Below are 8,423 nucleotides of genomic sequence, written 5' to 3'. Positions count from 1 at the left end.
CCTTCTTTCTCTGGCTCTTCATAATTTGGGAAGCAACTATCTGGAAATTCTGAAAACATATGATTTGTCTTTTCCTGACTTTAAGACTAATAACAGGGGCGCCTTTGTGGCTCCGTCGGTTAAGCATCGGCCTTCAACTCAGGTCATGATCCCGGGGTCCTGAGATTGAGCTGCGCATCGGGCTCCCTGCCTGGCGGGAAGCCTGCTTCTCCCTGTCCCGCTCCCCCTGCCCTGCTTGTGTTTCTGCTCTCATTCTCTCTGTCAAATAAAAAAATAAAATCTTTAAAAAAAAAAAGAATAACAAAAAAAATGGTACTTCTGTGATTTATTACTGCTTTTTCTCAGTAAGTTTTTCTTTTTCCTCTTTAGGAGTCTCCTTTGAGAACAGAACATGTCCACTCTTATCACCTATCAGTAACAGTTTTAGCAGCTAAGGAATTAAACAGTTTCAGGGACTGATGATTTTTTAGGAGAAACTAAAAATACCTGATTCTGAGTAGTGGGTACATGTGCAAAAGAAAGAACACATTAGCCAGTAGTATAGTTATTTTGTTAAAGTAATTTATATTCATTGTAGAAAAAAATTAGAAGATAATTGCAAAAAATTGAAGATAAAATTTCCCACGTCAGTAAGTACTGCATGGAACCGCCTAACTCCTGAATTTAAAGATTTTAGTTACCAATTATTTATATCATAAGGTCTAGTTTGAATATCCTTTAACATGCACACATTCATCTTTGTATTCTTACCTAGTTATTTCCTTAGATTAGATTCTTAGAAATGAAAATGAGCCTTCAAAGTAGATAGATACTTTTAAGACTGTGAAGTAGAGCTTGGTGGCTTTCAAGAAAGATTTTGCCAGGGGTGAGGCTGGCTCAGAGTGGGTGACATCTGATCTCAGGGTCTTGAGTTCAAGCCCCACATCGGGCACAGAGCCTACTAAAAAGAAAAATAAGTTTATTAAAAAAAAGGACTCAAATCATGCAACGCCAAGTTAAAAATGATTAAGATCCCTCCACCAACAGGAGCTAGGGAAGAGATTTTTATAGACATAGAAGCAAAGTGAGGAAATTACTTGATTACCTATAGCTTAAACCATTGACTTATTTTGGGAAGGACTTATTGGCTGTTTGTGATCGGTCGTCCTTGGGTTTTAATTTAACCTTGAGGTATTTCAGGCTTATATTTTGGTTTGTTTGTGTAGGCTACTGAGTCTTTAAAGCCACCTCAATCTAATGGTCCCCTTGTTTAATTAATAACCCCCAAAGCTTCCAAATCTTAGGGCCCAGGAAGGGCCTGGGCTTGCAGAAGCAATTTAGCTGAAATCTACTAGACTTCAAGAATCATGTTTTCCGTATTCAAAGTACAATGCACTTGATGGTGTAACCAAAGCTTATCCCAAAAGAGTGTGAAAGTAGAAGCTTCCTTAGAGATTATCTGTTTAAGGTCCTTTTTTACAGGTAAAGACATGAAGGCCCAAAAATTTATTAAACTGGCTTAGCCAACCTCTGTTACCAAATGTAATGCCAGGTAAGTTATTTGCAACTAAATATATGGTTCCCCCTTTAAATCCTGCTGTTTCAACTGTACAATTAAATCAATGTGTCAAAAGTGTCATTTCTTCTAAAGTACAATGTGTATTAAATGTCTCTTCGGTTGAAAAAATAATCCATCCACTCCTAAATGGATTCATAGTAGGTATATTTCAAATATATATGATACATTTCAATCCACTGATCTTAAAGTATTCTGAAAAAGACATGTGAACCTGGAAAGTGCTATATAAAGTAAAATTAGCATATGGGAAAGGCTAACAATAAGTGTCTTTTAATCATGCAACTGTTAATTTGAAGAAAAATGTATCTACCTCAAAATGTGCCCCAGTCTCCTCCTTCCTTCACTGGATGTGAAAAATAAAAGCAAATTATCTAAATTAATAGTTCAATGTAACATTTGTATATAATTTGTACTAATTTTTGTGAAACACCAAGAATGCCTATACTTTGTAATAATATTTCAAATTATCTTTTGCCGGGTAGCTCTTTTTTTAAACTTTCGGTTGCCGGAAAGACTTGAGACCCTGTAAGATCCTTCACCACTCAACTCTAATCAAATGTAGGCATTTAAGAAATCTGACTCCCCCTCTAAGGTTGCAAACTTTTATATAGGCTCAGACAATGATCCAGCCGTAAATAAGCTATTTTCCGATCAAAAGGCCAGTTATATTTTGCATTTTCCAAGCTTTTCCAAGACATTGAATTCTACTTCAGAAACCAATATTGCAGTATATGTTAACTAACTAAAATTTAAATTAGAAAAAGGGGGCAGGGGAGCCACCTGGAGGATTTGGTTGGTTAAGCATCCAACTCTTGGTTTCCACTCAGGTCATGATCATCAAGCCTCCCTCCTGCATCCATCCACACTTGGAGCACGTGCTCTTTCTCTTTCAAATGAATAAAATCTAGGAAGGGAGGGAGGAAGGAAGGAAGGAAAGGATGGAAGAAGAAAGAAAAAGAAAGAGAAAGAGGAAGGAAGGAAGAAAGAAAGGGAGAAAGAAAAGAGGGGTGCCTGGGTAGCTCAGTCGGTTGAGCATCTGCCTTCTGCTCAGGTCATGATCCCAAGGTCCTGAGATGGAGCCCTGCATTGTTGGGCTCCCTGCCCAGCAGGGAGGCCTGCTTTTCCCTCCCCCTTTCCCTCTGCCCCTGCTCCTATGCTCTCTCCCTCACTCACTCTGGTCTTTCAAATAAATAAATAAAAACTTTAAAAAAGAAAAGAAAAGAAAAGCTTTTCCAAGAGCCACAAGTCCTTTACTATAGTTAGAAAATAGCAAGACCTATGAAAATAGAAGGGTGGTGCAAACAACTCTTCTCTTTTGAGGACTTGCATTAAATTCTGTGTTCCCACTTGAAGGTTTCCTGCTTAACAGGTTTCCTGGCATAAATGGGCCTTTATAATAAATTGCCAAGTGGTTGTCCCAATGTACAGAGAACTATGAAGCTCGGCTTTGTGTTGTGAAATAATAAAAGTTAACTCTTGGAAGTTTATGTAAATTAAGTGAGAACCATTAGTTACTCTGGTGGTAACTCTGATATGGGAAGAGGAGACTATTGATATGAGGACAGGAAATTAAACCGAGTCTGAGAACTGGGACTCTGTATCATTGAAGTTAATTGGGTTAATATCTTATCAGAGCTAGGAATCTCAGTGACATTTTTACCAATGAAACTTCCATAAAATTTTTTTTTTTATCTTTGTCTGGGCCCAGTGTAGGCTTTGCCACAAGCATTCTCTGTCAAAGAATGTGAGGTTTCTGCAACTGCGGTTTATCATGAATTGATGATTCATAAGGAGTGTGAAAGGGACAAGATACCATTCTGTTGATCTTAGACAAAAGTAACTTTGTGTTACTTGGACTTTCATATCACTTTGCTTCTGCAAAGCAAAGGTGTATGTGTTTTTACTGTAGGGATGGAATGTGTACAGTGCTGGCACGGGGACACATATGGAAGAAAAATGTAAATCGTATTGGTCTTTATTGCGGAGCTTTAATTACAGAAGTTCTAAGGGAAATGCAAGCTTTCACCGTAAAAAAAAAATATATATATATTTTTCAATCAGCAGAAGCTTTTATGTGTTAAGGAGAGGATAGGTAACTTTAACCCTGCTGGCCTTGGTTTTAAAACATGAAAATTTCAGTATAACAACATGCTCAGATTATTTATAGAATGTGACTTTACTTTTGTCTTTCCCCTAAACGATTTCTAATTCTGTATTAGGAAGCTCTTTATGAAAAACTACCTAAAGTTTTAGGCAGATAATTACAATTCTTTCCTTTGAGAAGTGTATACTTACTATGGCTAGACTCTAAGCTCTTAAGGAAGACACAGTGCTTGCTTTCTTAGTCACCCTGTATCCCCAACTCCATGCATAATTCTTCTTTTAAAAAGATTTTATTTACTTCACAGAGAGAGAGTGAGCGCACAAACAGGGGAAACAGCAGGCAGAGGGAGAAGCAGGCTCCGTGCTGAGTAGGGAGCCCTATGTGGGGCTCGATCCCAGGACTTTGGGATCGTGACCTGAGCTGAAGGCAGATGCTTAACTGACCGAGCCACCCAGGTGCCCCTCCCTGCATAATTCTTGAGAGGAGCCATGTGATAAAAATGTGTTCAGTTTTTTTTTGATACAAAATTCAAATGCAGAAAAACATTTGGTGGTTGCACAGTCATTTCATGTGAATGAGTAACAAAGGCCGTACACTTATAACTTTTTCTAAATCAATGTCAAGGTGTTACTTCAGATACTAGGATATTTATAGAACAATAGTGAGTTAAAAAATGTAAAAAGATTGGCAAAATTAGAAAAATTATCATTTTGCAGCCCCCACTGAAATATTGATACACACAGGGATCGCCAATGAAAGCTAAAATCATTAGAGATTGAAGAAAAAACAGATTATGTCATAATACACATATTACTCAATTTGAAAAGGGAAAATGTACCATTAATAAAAGATTTGTGCTGGGCCATCTGGCTGGCTCAGTCTGTAGAGCATACAACGCTTGCTCTTGGGGTCATAAGTTCATGCCCCACGTCGGGTGTAGAGATTACTTAAAAATGAAATCTTTTTAAAAAATATCCAAGATTTGGGGCGCCTGGGTGGCTCAGTGGGTTAAAGCCTCTGTCTTCTGTTCAGGTCATGATCCCAGGGTCCTGGGATCAAGCCCTGCATCCGGCTCTCTGCTCAGCAGGGAGCCTGCTTCCTCCTCTCTCTGCCTGCCTCTCTGCCTACTTGTGATCTCCGTCTGTCAAATAAATAAATAAAATCTTAAAAAAAAAAAAAATCCAAGATTTGTGCTTACCATCCAACTCAAGAGATCAAAGTTAGGGTCACTAATAACCTGACAATCGTGTGCCTCCAGATACAAGACAATATAAATTACACAACATCACTCCAGAGATACTCCTGCTGGAATACTCCTGTTTATCCTGAATCTACTCAAGACTTTTGCCTTTATTTCCAGCGTATAGAAAATACAGGAGTTAAATACAAGTTTAAATGACACTATGAGAAATCAACTGGGCAAATCCAGAGACATTCTACAAGATAATTAGCTTGGTTTCTCCAAAACATCAGCCACAAAATATATATATATATATATATATATATATACCAATGATATATATATATAAATATAATATATATTTATAATATATATTATATATATATTTATTATTTATAATATATATTTATTATTTATAATATATTAATTTTTTATTATTTATAATATATAATTTATTTATATATAGGCCCATTTATGCCAGGAAACCTGTTAAGCAGGAAACCTTCAAGTGGGAACACAGAATTTAATGCAAGTCCTCAAAAGAGAAGAGTTGTTTGCACCACCCTTCTATTTTCATATAATTTATTATTTATAATATATATTATATATATATACACATATATATATATACACACATATATATGTGTGTATATATATATATATTTTTTTTTTGTGGCTGATGAAATTTTAGAAATACTGTTATAAAATATAAGAGACTTTAGATCACGGGTTCAAAAAATAACCATAGAAAACATTCAAGGAACCACTGAACAATTCGAATGTGTGTTTGTTAGTTTTCTTAGGTATGTTATTCTATTGTGGGAACATAAGCAAATGACCTTATAGGAGTTGCATGCCTTAAGTATTTAAAGGTGAGGTGGCAGGGTGCTTGGGTGGCTCAGTCGTTAAGCATCTGCCTTCAGCTCAGGTCACGATCCCAGAGTCCTGGGATTGAGCCCCACATAGGGCTCCCTGCTCAGCGGGGAGCCTGCTTCTCCCTCTCCCACTCCCTCTGCTGTGTTCCCTCTCTCACTGTGTCTGTCAAGTAAATACACAAAATTTTAAAAATAAAATCAAAATAAAGGTGAAGTGGCATGATGCCTGCAATTTACTTTTAAATGGTTCAGCAAAAATATACACATTCACATGTACTCACATATACAGAAAGAAAGCTGGAGAGAGTAAAAATGAAGGAGAGAGATGTTTTAAATATGGCAATTTGTCAGCAATTGAAATAGGTGGGTGTGGGGGGGTTCTTTGTACTAGTCTTTTAACTCTTCCCTTTTTGAATTCTTCATAATAAAAAATTTTTTTTATTAGGATATTTTGTCCAGAAGGGTTTTCCCTCTTGCTGGTACCAGGGTGGCAATCAGAGGCTTTTTTTTTTTTTTTGGTAGAGTCAATGACACCACTGGCTTTACCCTGCATATAACAGAATTCCTAGTCTAGCATGTCAAAGAAACTGGTGTGTACCTGGAAACACAGAAATGCAAGAAAGTATAAAGTTGGACAATTTCCTGTTAGTAAGAATTACAGAAACAGGGCAACTGAAGAAACAAAACTAGTTTAGGCTATAAAACTAGTTAGAAAAATAAATCATGTAGGAAAACATGCATTTTACTAAACTTTAAATTTTTCCTCTCTTTTTTCTCCTCAACTTTCTAAACAGCTGCTTGAAACTGTAAGAGAAATTAAGCTCCCAAATAAAACATGTTTATTTTAACTTGATACCAATGGTTTCTTCTGCCTCAATTTTTTCCTCCTCTTCTCATAAATAAGGTTTTACTATTATAGTCCATACTACTAGCCTGGATTTCTTTTTTTTTTTTTTTTTAATTTTTATTTATTCACTTGACAGACAGAGATCACAAGTAGGCAGAGAGGCAGGCAGAGAGAGAGGAAGAAGCAGGCTCCCTGCCGAGCAGAGAGCCCGATGTGGGGTTCGATCCCAGGACCCTGAGATCATGACCTGAGCCGAAGGCAGAGGTTTTAACCCACTGAGCCACCCAGGCGCCCCTAGCCTGGATTTCGTAAAACTTAGCTGCTTATAGTTCATTTATTATAACCATTTAGAAAGCTTAAAATAAATTGTACATTGATAATTTTTAATAACTTATTTTCAATTTGAAAAGGTATCTTAAGAGCTGGCCAAATTTTCCCTAATGCACACTTCTTAAATTAATAACATAACTTAAATCTTTAAAGAATTCCCCAAATAAATAATGGATGTTGACATTGTTCTCAAATTCTGTTTCCTGTGCCCTCACCCCTACCTTAGGTGAGAACAAGGGAGATGTTGTGGATTAAAATTTTTGAACTAGTTTACATCAATAATAGGAGCAAGAAGCACAGATGATGTTTTGAGAATTGAGTTTTTACTGTGGCAATGGTTACTGTTTAATCACTGGTACAATCAAGTGAATTGGGAAAAAGAATCTGTAAGTTTAAACAGTCATGAGTATTTGCTGAATGACTAGTCTGCTTACCCATGTTTACTTTTTCTTACCTGATTCCACTAACACCTCAAGAAGTCCAGATGGTCCCTGAAGTGGATCTAACAATTTCTTCTTCATTGGTGTTGGCCAGCCATTGACAAGGCCAGACCTCTATCTACTATTTAGATTTCCTATGGGGTGGCCTTAAAAAACAAACAAACAAACAAAAAAACTGTTCTTATATTCTCTAAACTTTATCTTAAAAAGTTCCTTATATTTTCTTCATAAATTTCAGTTAACATTTTCCTTCAATTAAGCCATCCATGAACTAAGAGAAATTAATTAGAAATTGCGAATAAATAGCTACAAGTCTAATTACATACACACACACACACACACACACACACACTCACATATATATATATGCATACATGTGTGCATATGTGTGTGTTGTATATTGAAAGAGAGAGAGACCTTGCCCAAAATCCCAAGAGAAGGGAAAATATAAAAGCTTCATAGCAGGCTCTAGTCTTAACTTGCCTCTTTGTCCTTTAAAAAAAAAAATCAGTGACATAATAAGAAGTCGTTGTGATGTCTTTGGCTTTTCAAGCCTTTGGAGTCACTATTTGTGCTCATGACTAGAGCAATGAAAACAACTCTTTTTTTCCCCAAGACACAAGTAGCTTCAGTTCAAGCCACTCCAGACTTCCTTGCCAGTGACCTCAACACTGACCTTGACTTATTCTAGGAAGAGCTCTTTCTGTTTAGTCCTTTTAGCTCATTTTTATGTGACTTTCTGTTCGCTCGTAGTAGACTGAGATCACCCAATTAATTAAGAAAAGTCATGATTAATTAAATTTCCAGTGTGTTGACTTTTCATTACTTTAGTATGCCTTATCCTTACAGTAAGTAGCCCCTTTGTGAGCTGGTACACTTAGCCCATGGAAGCCTAAAAAGGCTTACCCGGCTCGCAAGTCTCTTGCCATTTGAAATCAGGGATCCAGCCCTGAGAGAAGGAGAGGACCCAAGCTATGTGCTTTGAATCTTGGTCCTCTGTATCAAATTTCAGAAGTGAGAACGCGATCCCAATCAGTCTTCCCAGACGGTGTCAAAGCAGGAGCTGTTTTCCAGTAGGGCCCAAGCTGT

The sequence above is a fragment of the Lontra canadensis genome, unplaced genomic scaffold, assembly GCF_010015895.1.
Source record: "Lontra canadensis isolate GAN:19392208 unplaced genomic scaffold, GSC_riverotter_1.0 scaffold10, whole genome shotgun sequence".
Classification (NCBI taxonomy): domain Eukaryota; kingdom Metazoa; phylum Chordata; class Mammalia; order Carnivora; family Mustelidae; genus Lontra; species Lontra canadensis.
The sequence above is the reverse complement of the archived record's forward strand: the minus strand, read 5'-3'. Positions refer to the sequence as shown.